This window comes from Giraffa tippelskirchi, chromosome 1 (genome assembly GCF_054371585.1).
Source record: "Giraffa tippelskirchi isolate mGirTip1 chromosome 1, T2T-mGirTip1v1.2.pri, whole genome shotgun sequence".
NCBI classification, from domain to species: Eukaryota; Metazoa; Chordata; class Mammalia; order Artiodactyla; family Giraffidae; genus Giraffa; species Giraffa tippelskirchi.
Window position 1 is genome coordinate 47268958 of NC_137275.1, and position 27607 is coordinate 47296564.

A 27607-nucleotide genomic window follows, 5' to 3' on the forward strand; every position below is an offset into this window, starting at 1 on the left:
CTCACTGTAGAAAAAAATAGGTGGAAAGAAACTGATAGTTTGTTCAGAACCCTATTCCCTCCTTTCTGATGGTTCGGCTTCATTACTCACCTTCCTGCAATATTTGCCAGTGTGCTCTTCCTCCTTTGACTCAACCTGTACACAACCATTAGCTTAATCTTGTGAAGCTTTTTACCTATTTGCTCAGAAACTCCAGGAGCTTATCCACTAAATAAATAACACACTTCCTAGCATAGCATTAAAAAGCTCCACAGTCTGACTCTTAATTTCCTTTCCAAAATTCTGTTTCAATATTCTATTACATCAACACCATAGTCAATGTGCATCCAGTGATTTTCGCCATTTTAAAATGTAAATTTTGCTTTCCTGCCAGTCCAGATTTAACCTGCCATTCTCTCTGTAAAGCTTTTCTAATGCCAACAGCTAATTTTAGACTCTTACCCACTCATCGAGACCATGTGGTCTCTTCAACAAAGTCTTTTACAAATGACCCCTGAGGTTTTTGAACTCTTCTATTAATTAGTTGAAAGAATTGATAGACCTAGTTGAAGCCCTTGTGATCTTAGGCTGTGTAGTTAGATTGTATAGCTTTTCATTTTCCTGTTGAGTTATAAATATGTATTTTTATCTTGCTTTTCACATTTTAAATTCTTTGAAAAAAGGAAATCAGTTTATTGCATCTTTAGCCCAGAATAATGTCTTCTGTAAAATGGTTGTAAATAAATTTCATTTTAAAAAGTGAATTAAAAAATATTGGATTTAGGGCCTTTCTCGGTAGTTCAGTGGTTGAGAATCTGCCTTCCAACGCAGGGGACGCTGGTTCAACCCCCGGCTGGAGAACTAAGATCCCACATGCTATGGGACAACCAAGTCCATGCGCCACAATTAGAGAAGCCCATGTGCTGCAACTAAGACCTGATGCATCCAAATAAATGACCACATATTTGAAAAAATACTGGGATTTATTGAATAAAGAACCCCAAGGGATGCTTATGATGTCCAAAGAATTTGAAGAAATCAGGAGAATTCGGGGTAATCCATCCATTGGCTTTCAGACCATTGTAGAATGACAGCCTCCTTCTCTGGTATGTTGATACGGACAGTATGATAGATGTTAGGTTTAGTATGTAGTGGGCTTCCCACCCCAACTTTCCTTACTTAAGACTGTGACTCCACTAAACACGTTTCAGCATGGCCAGCGCATTCGTCTTAAGCTCTGCCAGTAGAGAGAGCCAGAGAGAGGCTGCAAGACAGGAAGAGAAAAATGTGTCCTTTTTATGGGTTTCCTGTGATCTCCCTGTCCACTCTGGTTCCTCTGAGCCCCACCTCAGCGAGACCTTTTCACTCCAGCAGTGATGGTTTTTTCCTGTGACAGCAGCTGTTGTAGTTTTCCCAACACTAGTAGAACCTGCTTTATTATGCTGCCTCTCTGAAAAACCAGGGCCTGCTTTTCAGAAGCCCTAGTTTCAGTTCCATGGGACTCCTCCTCCAAGTGTTTGAGTTTTAATAATTCCAACTTTTCCCCTTATTTCACCAACCAGGGTAATAGCTGGGTATTATACCCTGGGTATTTCAGGGTGATAGCTGCCTCCTGAAACTGTTACACTCATAATATCTTAGAAATCTCTTTTTACTCTTTCAATTGCCTAATTATCAAACTCAAAAGGAAGACTTTGACTGGAAAAAAATGAATAATCAAGCAGTCTGAAAGTTATTTCACCCAGAAAGAGTTCAACAAATTGAGATTCAACATTGTCAACTAAAATTTTAAACCTCTCTGCACAACAGCGTTTCCTTGCCCATTAATGATTCCATTTTCAAGCATAAATCCAGTTATGTGATTTTGGAGGTACAGCTTTGGGCAATATTACAGTGACCAGGATGCTCACATATTAAATGCTGATGGGGCTTTCCCAGAAGGTTTGCTTTAGGCTGTTTGTGAAGTCCATGAGCCAAACAGTAGTCAGGAGTGGAATTGAAGATACAGACATCATGGAAATGGATGACAAAACCAGAGAAGAGAAAAATGCCTATATATTTTGTTGTTGTTGTTTCACAAGAAGATCATGCCTAACAAATTTAGAGTAACTGTCAAAATTGAATCTTTAAGAAATTTAGTGTTTTGAGATGTACTGAAATCAAATGACATGTTTATTTAGCATAATTATTTATTTTTATAAATTCCTACTGTAAGAAATCTACTGCAAAATACTAAACAAATTTCTTTATCTTACATAAAATAACTAAATATTATACACTTTAGGTAATTGATTTGTATATACATCACAACAAACTGTGGAAAATTCTTAAACAGATGGGAATACCAGACCATCTCACCTTCCTCCTGAGAAACTTGTATGCAGGTCAAGAAGCAGCAGTTAAAACCAGACATGGAACAACAGACTGGTTCCAAATTGGGAAAGGAGTACGTCAAGGCTATATATTGTTACCCTGCTTATTTAACTTATATGCAGAGTACATCATGGGAAATGCCAGGCTGGATGAAGCGCAAGCTGGAATCAAGATTGTCGGAAGAAATATCAATAACCTCAGATATGCAGATGACATCACCTCTATGGCAGAAAGCAAAGAGGAACTAAACAGCTTCTTGATGAAGGTGAAGGAGGAGAGTGAAAAAGCTGGCATAAAACTCAACATTCAAAAAACTAAGATCGTGGCAACCAGGTCCCACCACTTCATGGCAAATAGATGAGGAAACAATGGAAACAATGAGAGACTTTATTTTCTTGGACTCCAAAATCACTGCAAATGGTGACTGACTGCACCCATGAAATTAAAAGATGCTTGCTCCTTGGAAGAAAAGCTATGACCAACCTAGACAGCATATTAAAAAGCAGAAACATTACTTTGCTTACAAAGGTCCATATAGTTAAAGCTATGGTTTTTCCAGTAGTCATGTATGGATGTGAGAGTTGGACCATAAATAAGGCTGAGTGCCAAAGAATTGATGCTTTTGAACTTGGTGTTGGAGAAGAATCTTGACAGTCCCTTGGACAGCAAGGAGAGCAAATCAGTCAACAATCCTAAAGGAAATCAGTCCTGAATATTCATTGGAAAAATTGATGCTGAAGCTGAAGCTCCAATACTTTGGCCACCTGTTTTGAAGAGCCAACTCATTAGAAAAGACTCTGATGCTAGGAAAGATTGAAGGCAGGAGGCGTAGGGGATGACAGAGGACAATATGGTTGGATGGTATCACTGACTCAATGGACATGAGTTTGAGCAAGCTTCAGGTGATGGTGAAGGACAGGGAAGCCTGGCATGCTGCAGTCCAGGGGTTTGCAAAGAGTTGGACATGACTGAGTGGCTGAACAACAACAAATACATCCTTGGAGATGAAATTTCTACATGCAACATTTCTACATGCAACATATATTTTCATAGACAAATATCTAAGTACATCTTGCTTAATGGTATTTGTATGTCTTGAATTATTTTTGTCCTAACTTCACTGATTTACATGCAGCTGTCCAGCTTTCCTAAAACCATTTGCTGAAGAGACTTTTCTCCATTATATATGTTTGCCTCCTTTGTCAAAGCTTAATTGATCATAGGTATGTGGGTTTATTTCAGGGCTCTCTATTCTATTGATCCATATGTCAGTTTTTGTGCCAGCAGCACACTCTTTTGATTACTGTAGCTTTGTAGTATTGTCTGAAATCTGAGAGGATTATGCCTCCAGCTTTGTTCTTCTTCCTCAGGATTGCTTTGTTAATTCTGAGCCTTTTGTGGTTCAATATAAATTTTAGGATTATTTGTTCTGGTTCTGTGAAAAATGTCATGGTAAATTGATAAGGATCACATTAAATCTCTAGATTGCTTTGCGTTGGTCTGGCCATTTAAACACAACACACACACACACACACACCATGAATTAAAATAGAATTTTATACTATCTCAAATTTATAATCAGTTTCCTAAGCATCTTTTATTACTCAATCTTTTTTCTTTCATTTGTAATGATATCTTTATTTTATAACAAATTTCCAAGCATGTGTAGATAAATGTGTTTATATATACAAATATTTTCATTCCTTGGTTTGCCTCTTCTGAGATTAATATCACACTGTCTTAGTTTAGAAATCTTATAAATTTTAACATCTGATAGTACATGTTTTCATATGCCTTTACATCTTACAAGGGCTACTAAAAATTGAATGCTTACTTTTTATCAAACACTTATCTAGCCATTTCATCTCCAGACAGTTCCAGGTTTATTTTTATTAACCTCTCTCTTTCTTATCTTTCAGTGTATATGACACCTGCCCAAACTGTAACTTGTGGTTGGTAATTATTTGAGGCAGGTGTTTGACTTAGAAATGCATCATTCACCTGGCATATTTCTGTTCAGCAAGTCAGTCTGTTGGCACAAGTTTCTGATCCTTATTTCTGGATGTACTTGGAGACAGGTATATGCATATATTTTTGTGTATACTTTAGGGTGTGTGATTGTGTGAGTGTATGTGTGTGTGTATTTACATGCATTCTGAGGCTACTACTTCAATAATCATAGAACATTTATTCTTAGAAAAAGAATAAATTCTTGGTGTCTTCATAAGAGGTCACATGTGTGTAACTAAAAATTATGTACAGAATTCTGAATATTGCTTTTATTTCAGACAAAGTATTTTTTGTTACATCTGAGAGAACAATATAGCAACTGGCAAATCAATAATATTTTTGACAAGGTTTTAATTCATTTTGAAAAACAGCAAAAATAATTTTTAAAATACCAAATACTTTCATCACATGAAAGGGAATGAAGTTGCTTACATAACTGCAGGAAGCACAGCATTTTATGACCTTAGGCTGAATCCTTTCCATCAATGAATTGTTCATTGAGTCCCATGAATGATGAGTTTCTTTAGCTATAGTCACTGAAGTTAGTAGGTGAACATGAAAGCAAACTAACATTTTAAAGGGCTCAATGTCCTTTAAACTCATTGGCATTTAACTCTATGATTTTTTTGACTATGAACTCATCTTCATCCTTTTTCACATAAGCTTAAATACCAAGACTAAATTTAAAACATCTTTTTGGTACTCAGCCCATAATCAGTAATAAAAAAGTTAACTACTTATGGTCTATAATTTATATCTTATATATTTTATCTTAATAAGTATTGTTTAGCATCACCTGGTTGCCAGGTGTTGTTCTAGTTGCACGGAATATATAGGTGAGTAAGTCATAGATCATCTTCATGAATTTCACAAGAAATGGAAACAAATACCTGGACTATGTGGTAGATGACTTTGTAATAGTGAACATTCATTGATTATGCTAGAAGCTTTCTGATGTTTCTTAATCTAAAATATTCCAAATCCTACACATATGTTCCCCTTAATATACAAATGATGAATCTGGAACACAAGCAGTCTAAATAATTTTCCCCCAATGCATTTCATAATCAAACCTTTTTATATAAAAGGTATTTCATAATCCAAGAGTATTTCATAATGAACTCTAATTATTTAAGAAGAATTATCAGGTGGTTCTTTAACAGGGTTGTTTCCTGGAGCCTAGCACTGAAAAGCAACCCTATAGCTACTAATGTTAGTGCTATTCAGTGGTAGAACCAGAGATATTGCAAAACTATTGTCACTGCCTGAGCTCAAGATGATCTTAAGTAGATTACTGTATAAAAGTCTGAGAGTTGAAATGTGTAGATTATAAAAAGATATTGATATTCAAAAGGATTTCATAGAGGAGAGTGTATCTGAACAGAATTCTGATGAATGATGCACCCAGTGAAAAACAGCAGAAAGTCTCAAGGGCAGAAAGGCTTACTCATGGGGAGGCCTGGACACCTGATGCGGCAGGTCAGATGGGGTCTCTAAGTACTTTTGTATGACTGAGCCCCATCTCTAACGTGCATACTTTGATGCCCATGGACTTTAAAAGCAACACAACTATTTTTCTGTAAAACTCAGAGAGCTTGCTTCTCTCACAAGATAAAAACATAAAAAAATTTTAGTGATCTCCCAAAATAGACAAAAGCAGTAGTTTCTGAGTTTTTGAACAGCTTACATTTGATTCTACTTGTCCAGATAAAGGTTCTAGAACATCAGCATCGAAAGAAATATAGGACCAATGAGTCATAATATCTAATTAGAAATACAAGGAAAAATTAGTAAATGTGTATCTTTTAGCCTCCCAACTTTACCAACCAAACTAATTCACTAGTACATGTTTCAAAATACTTAGCTGTGATAATTCTGCTGACTTTGGAGAACAGATAAGTAGAGAGATTGAATGGAGACAAATCAGTGCACTAAACATTATACTACAGTGATATTCTCTTTGATATATTCCAAAGACATAATTTGAAAAGTTTTTTACACAGCTTTGCTGCCAGGTTGAGCACTGGCACATGTCTGTGGCAACTATTTTGTAAGTGAATGATATTCCATATTAAGGGTTATCTGCAGGGAGCCAATTCAAATAATTGAGATGAATGTCTTGGGCTAGAAATGAACTTCCAAACACTTCATCAGCAGAACAGAAAAATAGTACTTAGGAAGACAAAGCAAACCATTGTCTTTGTGTAGATCATAAGGACTGCCTTAAGTAACTAGCTGTAGAATATACCAACCCAGCCAATTCATTTTGTTGTAAAATGCTCAAATTAGTTTAACAGTTATTACAAAACAGAAACAGACTCACAGACTTAGAGAAAGAACTTATGGTTACCAGCGGGAAGAATGCGGGGGAAGGGATAGTTAGGGAGTTTGGGATTGACAAGTGTGTACACACTGCTATATTTAAAATGAATAACCAAGAAGTACCTACTTTATGGCACAGGGAACTCTGCTTAATGTTTTGTGGCCATCTGGACGGCAGGAGAGTTTAAGGGAGAATGGATACATATACACCTATGGCTGAGGCTCTTGGCTATCCACCCGAAACTACCACAACATTGTTAATCGGCTGTACTCCAAGATAAGATAAAAAGGTAAAAGATAAAAATAAAAAACTTGCAAAAATATTTTCATACACTGATGCTTGCTTTTCCTCAAATTAGCAAGACGAACCACCAGTGTTATGAGCGGTTAAATGTAGAAAATGTTTTGAAGTTGTCCTTGGCAAAGTGATACATACCAATTATTATGGGCATTCACAGTAAGAATAAAATCAGGTAAACAAAACAAGAAGCTAGAATGTACAACACAAATAAAGGCATAGTACCATGTGGCTTGTTTCAGCATTAATCTGAAATTGGATCAAATATATAAGGAAATGAGAAATGATATTCTTGTCCCAAATAATCAGAGAAATTTCCATTTGTTATAGCTTTATTTTATGACATCTTGTTTACACAGTAATTTTGCATTATTAAAAATTTTTGATATATCTGAAAGAGCCTTTTCCAGTTCACTATTTATACATTATAAAAATTATGAAATTTCTTTTCAACATATGAGAAAAAGCATTATGTGAAAATAATTTTCAGTTGTTTTTTTTACAGGGGTGTTTCCTAGAATTTAATGCCAAAAATGAAAATCAGGTGTATTTGTCAAGATTTAATGAAGATGTAGGAAAAGGAAATGGCAACTGACTCCAGTATGCTTGCCTAGAGAATCCTGTGGACAGAGGAGCCTGGTGGGCTGCAGTCTATAGGGTCACACAGTCGGACACAACTGAAGTGACTTAGCAGCAGCAGCAAAGAAGATGTAAATTAAACATCTCTTCAAGAAAAGCAGTAGTTTTGATGTTTTAATCTATTTTTCCAACTCATTTTTGTCAAGATCTTATTTATATGAAGTCTTATCTTCCTCCTTCTCAAAAAGAGAGAGATTAAAAGTATTTACAGCATCCAACAATGTGACAAATAAAATAAGTGAAAAAAGTCTAGAAATATATAATTCAGCTAATTCTCCCAACTTCTAAAGAATCAAAGGTTAACAGTCACTTAGATTTGTGAAGCCAAGGAGAGGAAATAATCAAAGAGTCAGAGTAAAGAAAATTCACATGAAAGTGTCAGTAGTTGAGAGATGAGATGAAAGATTCTACTGTAGGTGTATAAGCTATTAGCGTAAATGTCTGTTTGCAATTAGAGATTTGTACCTCAAATAAGATAAGATCCATCAAAATGGGAAATATTAATAGTAAGCTGAGAGCCATCTTCAGAAAGGAGTGATTGAGATCACTGAAATAGTGGTGATTTCTGAGAACTACATAGCAGAAAAAGAATGAGAACTGAAGACATAATCTTGGATTTCTTCTTATTTAAAGGGCTTAAGAAAGAAGATGGGGGAATTGGTCAAGTAATAGAGAAGTTCTAGGAGAGAGAAAAGGAACATCAGGAGCCAGCAATGTCATCAAATTCGAAGTTAGAGAAAGTTTCCATCAGGGCCAGCTTCATGGGTATGTGATATGCGCAGTCATGCAGGCCTCACTTAGCACTTAAGACGTTGCCCTGTTTGGTTTAACACTCTGTTTTCATAGTCTTTTGTCAAGAATTTTTGCACAAGGGACCCTGCATTTTTCACTTTACGTTGGGCCTTTGCAAATTATGTATCTGGTCCAGTTCTAAAAATCAAAGTTGGAATAACTTCCCAGTCAGGACGGAGAGGAACTGATCAATGTCTCCTAGAATTCTCATGAAAATACCTATGATTACAAGAAAACAGACAAAAAACTGGCAATATTGGGACAAAATAAAGAAGAAAAGCCGCATGCCAAAAATCTTGGCAGAAATTCAGTTATCTGCCTCCTTGATGAAGATGAATAGAAAAGCATTCTTGGACAACATACCTAACATTGCATGCCCAGAATTATGGTCAGGCGGATGGTCACAGAAAATATAGATGGGGATAGAGATGAACATTTTGATTCATTGACACTTTAGTACTTAACCTTGGTATGAAGAGACTGACGAGACTAGAGAGAAACAGGCCTTCTTTCCCTAAATATTTAGAAACTACCTTTAAAATGAACTAAAGCCAGAGCCTACACTTTCTGAACCAAATAGTTTTTCCCAAACACTGTGTGTACTCCAGAAGCATTCTGAGAATGACCTGTGTTGGAAGTAGAGGGTGGCAAGAGAGATGTGGACACCTCTTCTGTACATCCTGGATGGCTTAGCCTAAGGAAACCATTGCCGATGGGGTAAAGATGACAGGGAACACTGTATGCTGCTGGGGAGATGGGGTAGAGTATTTCAGAATGAAAGAATAACTGCAAACTGCATGTGCGTCTCTAACTCAGGTAGACAACCCTAACCATTGAAGTAGAAGACACTGAAGGCTGTCAGAACGAATTGCCAAAAAGCTGTGGACCTTACTCTTTGGAAAAGAGAGTAGAGGAGAGTGAATCCTATTGACCACAGGAGGTATAAGGACACTCTATGTATTCTGTTTTTGAAAAATAGAACTGTAGGTATCTCTCTCCTCTATGGGTGAATAAATTAAGTAGTCACAAATGATACTTGGGAAATCTGGATTTACTGATCAAGCCAACAAACCATCCTGATTTGTAGGTTGTACTTTGCTAAATTTACAAGTTTTTTAAAAAAATTAACCTGAAATTTGTCACAACTAGAATAACGATACTAGTTAAGAACCTGGGCATTTGCTGTTGAGAAGAAAAATGTCACCCTTTCATGATTATTTTTTCCTCATGTCATTAAAATTTACTAATCTTTTAAGTTGGCTTAATTTTCACCTCTTTTTTTGAAGTTCATTTTGACAAATTTTGTTGAATTATTTCTCCCTTCTTTGAATTTTCCTTGGCTTTATGGCCATTTATCACTTAATATATGGTTATGTTTTATCATGTGGATTGATTAGGCTACTACTCACAACTTTCTGTTTTCTTTCCTTGCTGTGACATTCACCTTCTTTTAGGATAGGGATTCTCTCTTCTGTATTCCCTGCTCCCGCACCTCTCTAGCTCCATCTAAACTTAATTTGGAGGTAGACACTGGAAAAAGTTTTGTAGTTGGAGAGAAGACAGAAAGGGCTGAATCTAAGAAAGGGAGTAAGAGATAAAAGAAAAGTGGATACAGAGACAGGATTTTTTTTAACTTACATAATTGTATATGTTTATAGATTCAGAGGCAAGTTTGCAATTAACTTTCTTAATAAGGTTGCAGTTACATTTCGCAAGTAAGAAGATAAGTTCCATAAGGGTAGGCTTTTTTAAATTTCACTGCTGCCTCCTCAATACCTAATGTGTGTTAGTCGCTCAGTTGTGTCCAACTCTTTGCAACCCCACAGACTGTAGCCTGACAGGCTCCTCTGTCCATGGGATTCTCCAGGCAAGAATACTGGAGTGGCTTGCCATTCCCTTCTCCAGAAGATCTTCCTGACCCAGGGATTGAATCCTGGTCTCCTGCATTGCAGGCAGATTCTTGCCATTTGAGCTACAGGGAAGTCCTTAAATATCAATACTTAATACAGTGCCTTTAATCAATGTTCATTGATTAAATTGAATTCCTTGGTTAAATAGATACACGAATAGATGAATCATGGATACTGGATACCCCATACAGAAAAGGAAAGGAATTGACAGACATTGTTATGGACTATGCATTATCTCCTTTTCATCCTCAGGCTTATGAGTATTTATTAAACAAATGAGGCTTCAAGAGTTTAAATAACTGGACCAAGATCACAGGAAGGATCTTACAATCCAAACAAGACCTGCCTGACACCCTTTGAAGGTTATGTACTTTCTGCTATGTAGTAATAAAATAGTAGCATACTGTTCACTGAAGAAAGCAAGAGAAAATAGGACATCCAATATTCCAAATAACTTTTCAAATTATCTATAAGTAAAAACCCTCTGGGATTGTTCCATTGCATTAGATTTCTAAGGAGGAAATGATAGGCAATGGAATGTCAACCTAGGTACCAATTTCAAGTGTACAGTTTTGCTGCCACTTTCTTTACTGAGATTCAGAGAGATTAATTCTAATTTGAAATCAACTCTGATATAAATTCTTAAAAACATGAATCTGTGTGTCTCAGGAATTTACATTTCTATTTTGACATATTCTATTACACTTCTATTTCTATCTTCAATTTCTATTTTCTTTTTTTTAATTTAATTATTTATTTTTGACTGCACTGTCTCTTCATTGCTGCTCAGGCTTTTCTCTAGTTGTGAAGAGCAGGGGCTACTCTCTAGTTTTGTTGGGCAGGGTGACTTTGGTATGGCGACTTCTTCTGTTGTGGAGCATGGCTTCTAGGGCTCACAGGCTTCAGTAGTTTCAGCACTTGGGCTCTAGAGCATAAGGTCAATAGTTGTGATACATGGACTTAATTGCTTCTAGGCATGTGGGATCTTCCCTGATCCCTTGAACCAGTGTCTCTTGCATTGGAGGCAAATTCTTTACCGCAGAGCCACAGGGAAGCCCACAACTTACTTTTTTAAATGAGCATATCTCACTTTGCACTGTTTTCTCCCAGAAACTTTTAATAAAGCCAAATCATTTGTGAGAAGTTGTGAAAAGTGTTCTTCTTTTGTCAGTTATACCACAATCCCCTGGAGTAGAAAATGTCCACCCACTCCAGTATTCCTGCCTGGAGAATCCCCAGGAACAGAGGAGCCTGGCAGGCAACAGTCCATGGGGTCACAAGAGTTGGACATGACTGAGCTTCTAACACTAAACCACCACACTTTAAGTCATAGAGCTATAAGATCACACACTAAACGAAAAACTAATTTTTACCTAGAAATTCTTCTAGTGTAGTATTCAGACATACAATCTTTTGAGGAACAACTGGAAATAAATATATCATTTTTTTCAAATCATAGTGAGAAATATCTGTACCTAGATACAATCTATTTTTCTTCTTATTAGAATAAAAGATTTTTGCTTCATGTTATAGTATCTTTTATTGTAAACCATATTTGCATTTATAGTCAGAATTCATTTGCCTCATAATTGAAACTCACCCAGCTTCCACAGAGAAATATAGGTTAAAAAGTCCCTGACATATGGTGAGAACTCAGCAAATATTTGTTGAATAAATTGAAACTCACGTACTTTCATATTTTAGCAATTGCTTCTCTAAATAAGGAATTAATGTTGTTTCATCTTTTAGATCGGAGAAGGCAATGGCACCCCACTCCAGTACTCTTGCCTGGAGAATCCCATGGACGGAGGAGCCTGGTAGGCTACAGTCCGTGAGGTCGCTAAGAGTCGGACACGACTGAGCGACTTCACTTTCACTTTTCCCTTTCATGCACTGGAGAAGGAAATGGCAACCCACTCCAGTGTTCTTGCCTGGAGAATCCCAGGGACGGCGGAGCCTGGTGGGCTGCCGTCTGTGGGGTCGCACAGAGTCGGACACGACTGAAGCGACTTAGCAGCAGTAGCAGCAGCATCTTTTAGATTCCACTGATAAAACTGATTATATTTAATAAACCATCACTCTACCAGTATCTAAGCAGATATGATTTCCCAAATTTGTCCTTCATTAATACTTTATAATATTTTTTATTGAATGAACATTAAATCTTATCTTATTTACAATGAACAAAAATATTTCTCATTTATAAAACAGATTCCATTTAATGCTTTTTGGAACAAAATATATCACTATGGTTTATTACAATTGACTATAATAAACTTGTTTAATTAACACAATATTTTAAAAAATTTTTGATTAAGCAAAGATTTGACAAAGATGTATCAAAAATAATATTATTTGAAATATGTACACTTAGGCCTTGTACATCTTTCCTGTTGTATTATAATTCAGTTAACAAAAGAAAAGAGCATAGTCTGTGTTCAGGAAAATGAATTTACCACTACTTTTGGAAAAAGGCTTTGAGATAAGAGTAGGTAAGGTTAGCAGTGTCTCTTGAAATTTGTACATAATTCACACTCTATTTAAGGGATACGCTGAAGAGGAACATAGGGAAGATGGAAGATTGGCTGATTATCTGGGTAATTATTTTATACTATTAGATTTGGCCCACTATCTTTAAAAAGTGATTCCTAGCAACCTGCTGTGCTCCCAGAAGTAGTCCAGAATCATTAACCTCAACCTACAGACCCCTTGGGTTCCCATGTATTATTGAACTAATTAATTTCAGTTTTATATCTTAACTAGCAGCTTTTTTCTTGATACTTCGAATCTTTCTGTGGGTCCTTAACCTCTGATTTCCTGCTTCCTTCTTCCACTGCAGCACTAACTCTTTTGTTGCTTCTGGCTGCTCTAATTCAGCTCACAGGGCCTTGCACATCAACACGAGCTCTGGAAACTAGTATGCCACTAATAATAAGGACCTAGAAATGCACAATCAAAGCCCTGCTTTTATTCCTGGTTTTGAAAAAAATAAAATTCTCAAAAGATCAGAAGATTTCAAATCCCAACTTTCATCTTCTGTAGGCAGACAATTCTAAAAGTTAGAGTTCATTCTAAATCTACCATCCTCATAAGCTTCAAGGCCCTGAGCAAGATGCCTGATAGATATTTCCCCTTTTATACCCTTTTAGCCTCTAATATTAAAAAAAAATCTGAAATCTTATTTATCACATTTTCCCTATATTCCACCCCAAACCCTCACTTGTAAGTCTCTATTTTTAATTTTTATTTTTTATTGAAATATAGTTGACACAATATTATGTAAGTTATAGGTAAACAATGTAGTTGTATAGTTCAAAATTTTTTAAGGTTATACTTCATTATAGTCATTGTAAAATATTAGCTACATTCTCAATATTTACAATATGTTCTTATAGCTTATTCTGTACCTAATAATTTGTGCCTTTTATTCCCCTAACACTATATTGTCCTTCCTCTCTTCCCTCTCTCAACTGGTAACCACTTTGTTTTCAATATCTGTGAGTCTATTTCTTATTTTTTTATATTCTCTAGTTTGTTGTATTTTTTTAAAGTTCACATATAAGGAATAGGATACAGGATCTGTCTTTCTGACTTACTTCACCTAGCATAATACCCTGCAAGTCCATCCATGTTGCTACAAAATTTCATTTTTTATGTCTGAGTAGTATTTTGTTATATTTATATACCACATCTTCTTTATCCATTCATCTGTTAATGGACACTTAACAGATAAATGGATGTTGTTTCCCTATCCTGGCAATTATAAATAATGTTGCTATGAACACTGGGGTGCACGTGTCTTTTCAAATTAGTGTTCTTGGGGTTTTTTTTTGGATATATACCCAGAAGTGGAATAGCTGGATAATATAATAGCTGAAATTATACCATATAGAACTACTATATGGTATCTCTATTTTTTGTTTTCTGAGAAATGTAAATCCCTATTTTTATTGAGACATCATTTTTCCAAAGCAACCTGCAATTAAACTTCTGGGTCATCTACTATTTCCCTCTCTCCAATTCTACTTGAAGTTTAGGTGTTTGTAAGTTTCAGATAAAATCATATCAGATTATGTGTATATAGATGGCAAGGCATCCATATTTTTATCTTTTTTATCAAATTCTAATTGAATGTTAATGTTAAAAAGGAACTTTAATATCCACCTAAGTTCCCTACCTCCATATTATTTGTCCTGTCCTTTCTGTTGCCATTGATTTGCTCACAAGCCAATAATTTTTATTACAAATAATTTTCTATCTCATCACCCAGACTGTAGTCTTCCCTCACTATAGGACATCCTTTAACCTACATTCATATAAATCCAAAAATAAATCTGATTTTATCACCACTTTGCTAAAAATATTAATGATATACCATAAGCCAACAAAAACTGCATTTCTGAGTACATTAATGTTTACAAAGAGCTTTCACATATTATTTCATTGGAATCTTTACTCAGCAATCTTAATACTCAAAGTAGCTCAAAGACATAAACAGTTTCTTCACATCTGACACATCAGAAAGCAAATGCTTTTTAAAAAGCCAATCAGACTTGACTCCAGCAGCTAAGTTAATCTCTCTAGATAATAGAGAAGGTAGATCATTTGAACTCTGTGGGAAATGATGTTTATTTTTCACACAATCCATTTTAGTGTCCTGACTATAGGAATGCATCCATTTTGTTGCAAGTTAACTTGTCAAAAAATAAGACTGTTAAGGTAACACCTAAAAGGAAATCATGTCATTATTTCACTACTTTTTGTAAAAAAAAAAAAATAAAAAACTAATACTTGCTAAAAATGTCCCCCATCCAAGCCAAAAGCAATAATCACAATGATTATAGCATGCAATTCTAAACTAATTAATGTGACACTATGGCTGAAGAGTAACAGATTATTTGTTAAAATTTTATTAGATGGAAAATTCTCTTAGCTTTTTCTTTGTAATTAATAATTATAAGTGAGGATGAATCTCTGAAAATCATAGCCAGAAATATAAATGCTTTTTTTATTAAAGAAGCAATGAAATGTCAAAAATCCATAGCCTACTATTTATGCCAATGTGATTCTTCTAAGATTTGTATTTACCTGATGGCTTTAGAATTATTTCAACATAAAACCATGAGGCATCTACTCCAGAAGGTTTTTCAAAGCTTCTTCTCTATTAATCCTTTCCCATCTCTTTCATAGATACACTTATTATTCAAAAAGTGGGAAAGAAGCTTGGATATTATTCAAATGACTACTGAGATCTAAGTTAAAAGTATTCTTTAAAAAATTCAATGGCCTCCTTAACCTTTTTGCAGAATTAATTTTCAAGTGTCTGTGAAATTCATCTGAGGGGATTCTGATTGTCAGAGGTAGTGAGACAAGTTCAGAGAAGATGAATAACATGTCGTGAATTTAAAATTATAAAACCAAGCATCTGAAGTGGATTCAAAGTGGGTTCATTTAAATTGGAAAGGAGAGGAGATTTGGGTTATTGTAAACACAATTTCTGGTTTTCAGATAGTGGAAAATAAGAACAAAAACAAAATATTACTGATCATAAATATCTTGACCTTTAGCAGCTTTAATTAATTTTCTTCTAGTTTCCTCTGTTATTTTCAAAGATAAAACAATACTACCCAAAAGCTATTCTCTTATGAAATTTGGTGTCTTTCCAGTTTTTTGAAAATTCTGAGCTTTAAGAAAAAAATCTGTGGATATTTGGAATCACTGATAGAAAGATACTTATGCCTTTTCTCCAGATTGATTTGCATCCTACTCCACAAACATTTGCTGATTCTTCTGAATCACTATGTGCCAAACATTGTTCTAAAGGCTTTATTTATGTTAACTCATTTATTTCCTACAACAAACTTAAAATATTACTATAAGAATTGAACTAATATCATTGACTCATTTCATAGATGCGTAAACACAGGTTAAGTAATTTTCCTAATGTCACAACACTAGAAAGTACTGTAGTCAAGATGTCATTATAGTTAAGCTGAAAACAATGAACCCATTGAAAATACTATTCCTTATTAATTTTCCTAATTTAAATGAGTGCAATTGATATTTTGATAATCTCAGTGGAACAAATACACTGGAATTTGTCCAGAGGCAATTAATCAAGTCGACGAGTAGTTGAGAGAGGCATCAGGTAGATGCTAGACATCAACTCAGGAGAACTGGTGTAGTTAGGGTCCTAGGGGCTCTATCCGACTCTGAGAAACTAAGATTATGAATACTTAACTAAATTTTGATGATGGTCAGCTGCATAAAGAATTCATCATAAGTAAAAGACATAGGGAATATTCTGTCTCTCTGTTGAGCTGATATTCTCAGGCCAAATTTTGTGGGGTACATACAACGGGCTGCCTTGAAAAGCTTAGAGTTCCGCACATGCTCTTTAGTTTGTAAACGACACTTGATTTTCCTGCCACAAGGAGGATTTTTCCCAGTAATATTCCAGCAGGAAGGTCTTTTGACTACTAAAAAGCAACCAATCACCATTGTGTGACAGAGAATAGAAGACATAACAAGGAGTAGGATGACCACTAGTCAGAAGTTTGGCTTATTTCTCTGCACATGTGCTACGTGTTATAGTTGCAAAGGTGTGTTAGTCACTCAGTCATGTTCAACTCTTTGCAACCCCAAAGACTATAGCCCACCAGGCTCCTCTGTCCATGGGGATTCTCCAGGTAACAATACTGGAGTGGGTTGCCATGCCCTCCTCCAGGGGATCTTCCCAACCCCAGGGATCGAACCCAGGTCTCCCACATTGCAGGAGGATTCTTTACCATCTGAGCCACCAGGGAAGTTGCAAAGGTAATTATGTACAATTCGTTCAAGTTTTCTTTTATACCCTAAACAAATTATATTTTTTAACACTTCTATTACTACTTCAATTTAATGCATATGATTTTTGCTCTTAGCCATTGACTAGCTTCTATATAGAAATATAAAATATGATTTGAATTTTACAGTAAACAGCTTGAACTAGTAAACTGTCTTGTGTTGAATAAAAACAGTATTGTACAAAGATAATTGCTTTAACCACACATACAATGATATAGCTAAATAGAGTAACAAAATAATCTAATAAAATTATTTTTTAGTGTAAGTATCAAACTCACTGCACAACAGTTTTAACAAAAAATAAAATGAGTTCAATAAAATAATCTGGGCTGAAATAAAGTTGCATCATAGTTTTTCAAGATACCTGTAGAAAGCTACCACTTTGGGAAAGATTTGCACCCAAAGACTATAAAATACCTCTTTAATATTCCTGGAAGCCATAGGTTTATTTTTCACATTTGATACTGACACATAAGTAATAATAATGACTCTAGAATATCAAGAACAGAGGACCCTGGAGTTCCCCGGTGGTCCAGTGGTTAAGAATCCACCTGCCAATGCAGGGGACACAGATTCAATCCCCGGTCTGGGAAGATTCCACATGCCATGGGGCAACTAAGCCCACATATCACAATTACTGAAGCCCATGCTCCCAGGAGCCCATGTACTGCAACAAGAGAAGTCACTGCAATGAGAAGCCCACGCATAGCAACAGAGTAGCCCCTGCTCACCATAACTAGAGAAAGCCCACTCACACCAATGAAGACCCAATGCAGCCAAGAGTAAATTAATTAACTTTAGAAAAAAACAGAATACCCTTTCCCTCATTTGTTTCTACATATTTAGTCATATGTCTGTATAAACTATTTACATTAAACTCATTGTCTTGAATTTCTTCATCAGATATCCCACAGATTTCACAAATTTAGCTAATCCCCTCCCTTCTCATCTCCATCCACCTCCACACACTAGCCTCCATGCTCATCTGCCTTGTTCCAGATCTCTAGGAACATACAACCACTCACCTAGTTGTCCACAAGGAAAACTAGAAGTCATCCTGAACTTCTACTCTCCCTTGCCTCAAGGTACCTCACTATATTTTTGCAGATCTCCTCACCATGGATGTGACTGAGAATCATCATTCTTCCTTTAAGCGACTGCAATAATCTCTTGACCCTCCTTGACCCTAGTCTTGGCCTTTTTCAGCCCAGTCTTAAGAGTATAGCTAAGTACAAATTTGATTATCCTACTCTGATGTTTTAAGCTGCTTGTCCTCCATGTACTGCTTTTTCCTTGACTCTCATCTCTTGGCATTTTCTGACCCTTTATGTTTCTGCCACATTTCTACAGTTTGAAGTTCTCAGAGCTTGCCATTTTCTCGCTCATTATCTGCTATTCCACTGTTCCCCTCTTTCAAATGGATAATCCCAACCCATTTTTAGGACTCAGCTTAGACTTCACTTCTCTGGCATCTTCCCCTGACCTTTTAACCGAGATTGGCTGAGATAACTTGACTCTTTATAGTGACTCCTGTGGTTCTCTATAATCTTGACTCTTATTGTAATTCACTCTGCAATCTAATTTACCTATTAACTTGTTCATCTCCATAAGAATCTCTTCAACTTCCTGAGGGCAGGGGTGAGATCTTGTTCATTCTTAGATTTATATCTGTTGGAAGAGTATCCTTGAGGGTAAATACCATGTGGTTAATTGTTATTAATGGTTTGTGGTTGAATAACACACAAAAGAAGCAAAATTTTATACCTTGACTTAAAATTCCAAATTTTCCCTCCCTATGTGCTTCCCTTAACTGCCAACCCTATTTGTAAATGCAGATTAGCAAGGTTTGTGAAACTGTGGAGTTCTTTTATCATGTACCTTCATAGCCAACTCCTTATGACAACTTGCCAAGTGTTGGTTGTCTCTCGAGAATTTTATTTTTTCCATTTCTGCAGTAAAAGCTAGGTTCTCTGTTAATTAAGATGGCAGACTGGAGTTTATTTGCAGGTCCTACAAAGAATGGCATTCTCCCTCTTCCTGTTTAGAAATACACTTCAGAGATGAAGGAGGTGCTTTTGTGAAAATGCCTCCCTAACTTCAAAGAAAAAAAAAAGTTTACCCATCTGCTATTTCATTCTCTTTCAGAAATAAGCATTCCATATGTAAGGACCAAATTTTCAAAACCAGAATATAAAACACTCTATACCTGTACATTTCTCTATCATTTGATTTGTTATTTTGGCTCTCAAAATAGAAATGTGTCTTCATTTTGCTGTGATGCTTGCTGCCATGACATCTGTGTAGTTTTTCACATACAGCATTTAGAGAGAATCAAACAATAGCTGCTAAACATCGCAGATAGGGGTCAGCAGAGATGATCTCAGTCAGAAGTGATTTTTTTTCTTTAGTTCTACTGTTAAATGAAGCTGTTGGTTTCCGTGGCAGTGAGAAATTTAGCCCAAAGAAAGGAGGTTAAAATAAAGGTATTATTCATCTTAATTAAATACAGCTTACAGAAATTGTATATTGTATGTGTGTGCATGCATGCTAAGTAGCTTCAGTCATGTCCAACTCTGTGCAAGCCTATGGACTGTAGCCTGCCAGCCTCCTCTGTCCATGGGATTCTCCAGGCAAGAATACTGGAGTGGATTGCCATGCCCTCCTCCAGGGTATCTTCCCAACCCAGGGATCAAACCTGCGTCTCCTGCATTGGCAAGTGGGTTCCTTACCGGGCCACCTGGGAAGCCCCTGTATATTTTACATATTCCACCAAAATGTAACAAAGTCACAGTAATTTCCATGTAAAGCTCCTTTTCTAGTCACCCCCTTTTTCCACACAAAAATCACCTACAAAGCAAAACTTCTTTTAACTCTGCATTTTTATTTCTCCTGTCTGGGGCTCCTGCAATCTAGCTTTTAACTCTATGGCAATAATCTAGTTTTGTACACAATTCATGCATTCAAATATTTACAGGGTGTTAATCACGTGTTGTGCATTGAGTTATATGCTGGGACATGGTGTTGATCTCAAAAACATGTGCGTTCAGACAGTCTCTGCCCTAAGGGAGTCTACTCTACTGGAAGTGAATACCATGTAAAACTTTCCTTATACGCAGGATTAAATCTAAATTCTAAGCATGGGGTGTGAAACTGTGAACAACTTTACTGCAACCTAAATTTTGAGCCTCACTTAACTCCATCCCTGTATGTATCTATGTTACAGATACAGTGTCTGATGTTTAGATCCCCTCATATGTATATGCTTCTGTAACTTTATGCAATCTGGTGTGTCTTCGAAATACTTGCAAGCTCCCTGTATTATATTTTAAGACCTATTTCTTTATTATTAGTCTCATTATTTTATTTGGAGGATAATTGCTTTCAATGTTGTATTAGTTTCTGCTGTACAACAGTGTGAGTCAGCTATAACTGTAAATGTATCCCCTCCCTCTTGAGACTTGACCCCCACCCCCCACCCCCATTCTGCCCCTCTAGGTCATCACAGAGCACTGAGCTGAGCTCCCTGGATATACAGCAGCTTCCCACTAGCTCTCTATTTTACCCATGGTAGTATATATATATATCTTAGTGCTACTCTCTCAATTCATCCCATCATCTCCTTTCCCTGCTGTGTCCACAATAATACCTACATAGCTGGATTTAGAAAAGGCAGAGGAACCAGAGATCAAATCGCCAACATCTGCTGGATCATTGAAAAAGCAAGAGAGTTCCAGGAAAACATCTATGCTTTATTGACTACACCAAAGCCTTTGACTTTGTGTTGTGTGGATCACAACAAACTGTGGAAAATTCTTAAAGAGATGGGAATACTAGACCATCTGACCTGCCTCCTGAAAAATCTTTATACTGGTTAAGAAGCAACAGTTAGAACTGGACATGGAAAAACAGACTGGTTCCAAATTGGGAAAGGAGTACATCAAGGCTATATATTGTCACCCTGCTTATTTAACTTACATGCAGAGTACATCACGCAAAATGCCAGGCTGGATGAAGCACAAGCTGGAGTCAAGATTTATGGGAGAAATATCAATAACCTCAGATACACAGATGACACCACCCTTATGGCAGAAAGCAAAGAACTAAAGAGACTCTTGATGAAAGTGAAAGAGGAGAGTGAAAAATTTGGCTTAAAGCTCAACATTCAGAAAACTAAGATCTGAAATATGACACTAAACTGAACTTAGTGTCAACTCTTTTAAGGTTTCTTTTTTGATTTTGATCTTTAGGTAGATTTGGCCTCGAGAGGCCATGAGTGGTTGAGTATTTCCATAGCTAAGAGTCTATACTTTATACTATTCACTTTTACTATCAGTTCAGTTCAGTACAGTTCAGTCACTCAGTAGTGTCTGACTCTTTGCAACCCCATGGACTGCAGCACGCCAGGTTTCCCTGTCCATCATCAACTCCCGGAGCTTACTCAAACTCATGTCCATTGAGTCTGTGATGCCATCCAACCATCTCATCCTCTGTCGTCCCCTTCTCTTCCCGCCTTCAATCTTTCCCAGCATCAGGGTCTTTTCCAGTGAGTCAGTTCTTCACATTAGGTGGCCAAAGTGTTGGAGCTTCAGCTTCAGCATCAGTCCTTCTAATGAATATTCAGGACTGATTGCCTTTAGGATGGACTGATTGGATCTCCTTGCAGCCCAAGGGATTCTTGAGTCTTCTCCAACACCGCAGTTCAAAGGCATCAATTCTTCGGCACTCAGCTTTCTTTATAGTCCAACTCTCACATCCATACATGACTCCTGGAAAAACCATAGCTTTGACAAGACAGACCTTGTTGGCAAAGTAATGTCTCTGCTTTTTAATATGCTGTCTAGGCTGGTCATAACTTTCTTCCAAGGAGCAAGCGTCTTTTAATTTCATGGCTGCAGTCAACATCTGCAGTGATTTTGGAGCCCCCCAAAATAAAGCCTGTCACTGTTTCCACTATTTCCCCGTCTGTTTGCCATGAAGTGATGGGACAAGATGCCATGATCTTAGTTTTCTGAATGTTGAGTTTTAAGCCACCTTTTTCACTATCCTCTTTCACTTTCATCTTTCTGCTATTTATTTTTACTATAAATACTGTAATATGCGTATATATTTATATATGTACTGTAATAAATATTTACTTGATTCTCTCTCTTATCCTTTGCTATACTTTACTATAAGTAATTATATATATATAAAGTAATTATATATATACAGTAATTATATATATATACAAGTAATTATTTATATGTATATTCTTTAATATATATATATTTTTTAATAAATTTATTTATTTTAGTTGGGGATAATTACTTTACAATAGTGTAGTAGTTTTTGCCATACATTGACATGAATCAGCCATGGGTTTACATGTGTTCCCCATCCTGAACCCCCCTCCCACCTCCCTCCCCAGACCATCCCTCTGGGTCATCCCATTGCCCCAGCCCTGAGCATTTGCCTCATGCATTGAACATGGAATGGTGTTCTGTTTCACATATGCTAATATACATGTTTCAATACTATTCTCTCAGAACGTCCCACCCTCACCTTCTCCCTCAGAGTCCATAAGACTGTTCTATGCATCTGTGTCTCTTATTCTGTCTCGCATATAGGGTTATCGTTACCATCTTTCAAATTCCATATATATGCATTAGTATACTGTATTGGTGTTTTTCTTTCTGGCTTACTTCACTCTGTATAATGGGCTTAATATATATTTTTAATTGGTTCTTTCCCTTATTCTTCCCATCCCTGATTTCCACGACATATGGTGCAAAAACAAAGTGCAGAGCTAACTAAAATTTTATTTAAATCAATGAAATGCTACAGGGGCATAGAAATGAATAATCAATTCTAGAAGAAGAATTAATAAATCCTTCAAAGAGGAAGGGACTTATTTCACATAAAATTGTACTGAAATTTTTAAATAAATCCAAAATTATTTGTATACAAAGGTAATCAAAATATTTCAGACTCCTTTATGATATTAATTAAAAGACCACAGAAATGACGCTATATTTCCCCTTTTCCTCATGAACCAGCATTTCTTTGTTGACATTTTTCTGCTCAGACCCTGTATCTTAAAGAGCTAAACAGCCTCCTGAAATAAGAACATATTTGAAACCTATATCAGTGGGTTTAGGCTCTTAGATATACTTTATAAATTAATAATAGACACTAGACATGATCCTGCATGAGTTATCTTTAAAATGTTATTAAATAAATGTTTTCTTCAATAAAAAAATCATATAGAAATGATTTTATTGTACTTTAATTAGAAATAAGTCCCATTCTCTGAAAATAGTAAACAAAACATAGTCTTTTGAATAGCCTCTTAAGTCTTTGAAACTGAGCATATAATCTTAATACAAAATATTACGGAAATAAATCTCTACAATCCTCTTTCTTTAACAGATTTATCTTTTCATAATCTCCAAATGTGGTTTCCAGAGTAAAATAGAATGTTTGTTGTTGTTGCTGTTTAGCCAAATAGAATGTAAATATTATTAAATCGAACCATATAGGTGAACTTACAACTAAATGCTTTTTTTGTAATCACTAAATAAGGCATATAACTTAGAATTTTATTTACATAAAAGTGTTTGGTTGACTTTTTAAAAATAAATACAGAGTATTGACACTCTGTAAGCACTAGATATCTCAGTCTTGGACACACTTGCAGAGGTGTGCACAATTCTTTCTTCATCCTGCAGTGATTTCCTCAAGTTTCTTACTCAAAAACTACCCAGAAACCCTAAGAAATGTCTCTGCAGGTGTGGTGAGTGAAAGTTTTTTTTTAAAAATCTAGCTCTGAAATATTTCTTGCTTCTGTAGCATCTAAAGGATAAAGGTTTCTGAGAGCCTCAGATAAAGAACAATCCATTCACACAAAAAAAACTTTTTTAGTCTATTTTTATCATGAACTTTATTTGTATTTAAGAGGATAAGTGTGGGTACTTCCCTGGTGGTCCAGTGGTAAAGAATCTTCATTCCAAGGAAGGAAACTCAGGTTTGATTTCTGGTTGGGGAACTAAGACCCCACATGCCCCGTGGCAGCCAAGCCTGTGCGCCACAAGTGGAGAAGGCTCCACTTTGCAACTAGAGAAGCCTGCATGCTGCAACGAAGGCCCAGCACAGCCAAAAAAATAAATAAGAATAAAAACAAAACAGGAGTAGTTTTAACGATCCTTATGAACTTTTATCAGCAGGTAAATATCTTTGTCTAATTCAAGGAAAGAGCAAGGAACTGGGTAGCAATACCTTGCCATTGAGAGCATTTCAAAAATATGTCTGCTAGCCCTCAAAATCAGAGTAATGAAGATTCCAATATAGTTCATCTTTTGTCCTTGGAGAGATAGAAATAATTCACTATAGCAGCGACCCTTACTCTTTCTTCTATTTAACACACCCAAGGAATAGGACCAAACTATTTCCCACCAGGTACAGGAAATGGCAACCCACTCCAGCATTCTTGCCTGGAAAATTCCATGGACAGAGGAACCTGGTGGGCTACAGTCCACAGGGTTGCAAAGAGTCGGCCACGACTGAGCACTTTAGCAGAGTGGCTTGAGATCATGATGTTGGCATGTTCTTACTACTTGAGAAACACCGTTCTATAATTTATTTAAATGTTTTTTCTTTGATGGACTTGTCACACCATGATGGAGATTATTTAACATAGCTGTACCTAGATGGTCTTTTTACCGATATTGTCAAATGTGAAGGAGAATAGAAAGTATTAATACTTTGGGTTGCCCCAGAAGCCAGAACTAGAAGCAGTCAATGAAAAGCACTGGAACTTAGCTTTTTTCCCCATGAATACACAAAGCTGCTCCACAATAAGACCAACCAGTAATGGAAAGAATTGCTTCTGTAGGGTTGCATTGTCTGTCAATGAAAACGGATAGGAAGATACTATGTGATATCTGCCTGGGATAATTATAGGAAAAGAACATGGCCCATTGGGAAACTCCAGATTGGTATCACAATACTAAGTGCCACAATACAACACAACATCACAGTACCTCACCTCCCTCACCATCACATCAAATTCTTAAACAATGTTTTCACTTTGTTGTTGTTTAGTTGTTTAGTCACTAAGTCATGTCTGACTCTTTTGCGACCCAGTGGACTGTAGCCCACCAGGCTCCTCTGTCCATGGGATTTACCAGGCAAGAATAACGGAGTGGGCCGTCATTTCCTTCTCCAGGGGATCTTCCCAACCCAGGGGTCAAACCCATGTTTCCTGCATTGGCAACATGATTCTTTACTACTAAACTATCAGGGAAGCCCTGTTTAACCTTAATCAATTTAAATAAACCTGACTCACAGTGAGTCAGTCAATTTTTAACCTATACATGCTTGTATAGTCCTGTGCTGGGACTACCAGACCACCTTACTTGTCTCCTGAGAAACCTGCCTGTAGGTCAAGAAGCAACAGAACTGGATATGGAACAACAGACTGGTTCCAAATTGGGAAAGGACTATGTCAAGGCTGTATACTGTCACCCTGCTAATTTAACTTATATATGCAGAGGACATCATGTAAAATGCTGGACTAGACAAAGCTCAACCTGGAATCAAGATTGCTGGCAGAAATATCAATAACCTCAGATATGTAGATGACACCACTCTAACATCAGAAAGTGAAGAGGAACTAAAGAGCTTCTTGATGAAGTGAAAGATAAGTGTGCAAAAGCTGGCTTAAAACTCAACATTGAAAAAACTAAGATCATGGCAACCAGTCCCATCACTTCATGGCAAATGGATGGGGGAAAATGGAAACAGTGAGAGACTTTATTTTCTTGGACTTCAAAATCACTGCAGAAGGTGACTGCAGCCATGAAATTAAAAGAAGCTCACTCCTTGGAAGAAAAACTATGACAAACCTAGACAGTATATCAAAAAGCAGAGACACCACTTTGTGGACAAAGGTCTGTATAGTCAAAGCTATGGTTTTCCCAGTAGTCATGTATGGATGGAGAGTTGGACCATAAAGAAGGCTGAGTGCCGAAGAATTGATGCTTTCAAAGTGGTGCTGAAGACTCTAGAGAGAGAGTCCCTCAGACTGCAAGGATATCAAACCAGTCAGTCCTAAAGGAAATCAACCCTGAATGTTCATTGGAGGGACTGATGCTGAAGCTGAAGCTTCAATACTTTGGCCACCTGATGCAAAGAGCTGACTCATTGGAAAAGACCCTGATGCTGGGAAAGATTGAGGGCAGGAGGAGAAGGGGATGGCAGAGGATGAGATGGTTGGATGGCATGATTGACTCAATGGACATGAGTCTGAGTGAACTCTGTGAGATAGTGAAGGATAGCGAGGCCTGGCGTGCTGCAGCCCATGGGATAGAAGAGTTGGATACGACTTAATGACTGAACAACAACAACAATGCCTGTACAGTGTAAGATAATGAATATTAATGCTCATTTTGGAAGCTGGTCCCATTGGATGCTATGGAATATAATGCATCAGTAGTCCAATGGTTAAGACTTCATGCCTCCAAGTCAGGCCATTCAGGTTCCATCCCTGGTTGGGTAACTAAGATCCCACATGCCTTCATGCTGGGTGGTGTGGCCAAAAGAGAACAAAAATTAAAAAGAAATAAAATTAATCTTCAGTCAGCCTTATGTTACAAAATCAGTATCAATACCTTGTTTTGTTAGGACTCTCACTTGGAAAAAATAAACAAAACAATAAAATAACATTTGGTAGAAAACCTAATTAGGGAAAGAAACAGTTCCAAATGGCAGATAGCAGAGAAGTTTGGGATTATTCCTCTGTGAGGATGACAACATTCACTTAAGCAAAGTTTTATGATAAAATGCCAGCCTAGTAATAAATTCTTTGAACTAGGTTCAGTGAATCAATAAGCCTGCCCCCCAAAGTAAATGATACCTATTATTGATTTGGGGTGAGACAGGGAGACAATTCCAGGAAAGGCTTGGCAAATTTTAATGACACTTACATGGAAATAAAGGTAGAAGGAAGAAAGAAATTCACTTGAAAAACAATTCTATGTGCATGTGTATGTGCTGACAAACTACAGTCTAGATTACCATGCTAATTTCTAGTGATAGAGACATGAGTTACAGCAGTTGTGTCCAATGTATTTTAATTTAAGAAGAGGCTGTGGAAATACAGCACATGTGCCACTAAGCATGAGAACCAGTTTGACAAAACCAAATGAGTGATACAAACAGTGTGCCAAGGCAAATTCATAATCACAGTCACTAATGCACTGCTAAGTTTGAGAAATAAGCTGGAAGTACTGAGATATCTTGGATTAGATAAAGACTAATCCTAAATCTAAGTAACCCAAGATAAACTACAAAATTCTTGATTTGTGTACAGAGTTATAAGTTGTTTTTAAAAATCTTTTATCTGGGTTCCATCAAATATAAATGTCGCTATAAGATCAAGAAGAGAATAGACATTTAAAGT

General features: G+C 36.5%; 1 protein-coding gene across 5 annotated transcripts in view; it reads right to left on the minus strand.

Annotated features, from left to right (window-relative positions):
• The window catches only part of GABRB1 (gamma-aminobutyric acid type A receptor subunit beta1), a 438781-nt gene that overhangs the window by 311850 nt on the left and 99324 nt on the right, over positions 1-27607 (minus strand). The window contains exon 2 of one of the 5 annotated variants that reach the window (XM_081590776.1): positions 9823-9988. The exons of the other annotated variants lie outside the window; for them this stretch is intronic. The gene's annotated coding sequence lies outside the window, so the exon portion shown is untranslated. The remainder of the gene's footprint in view (positions 1-9822; positions 9989-27607) is intronic. 5 annotated transcript variants of the gene reach the window in all.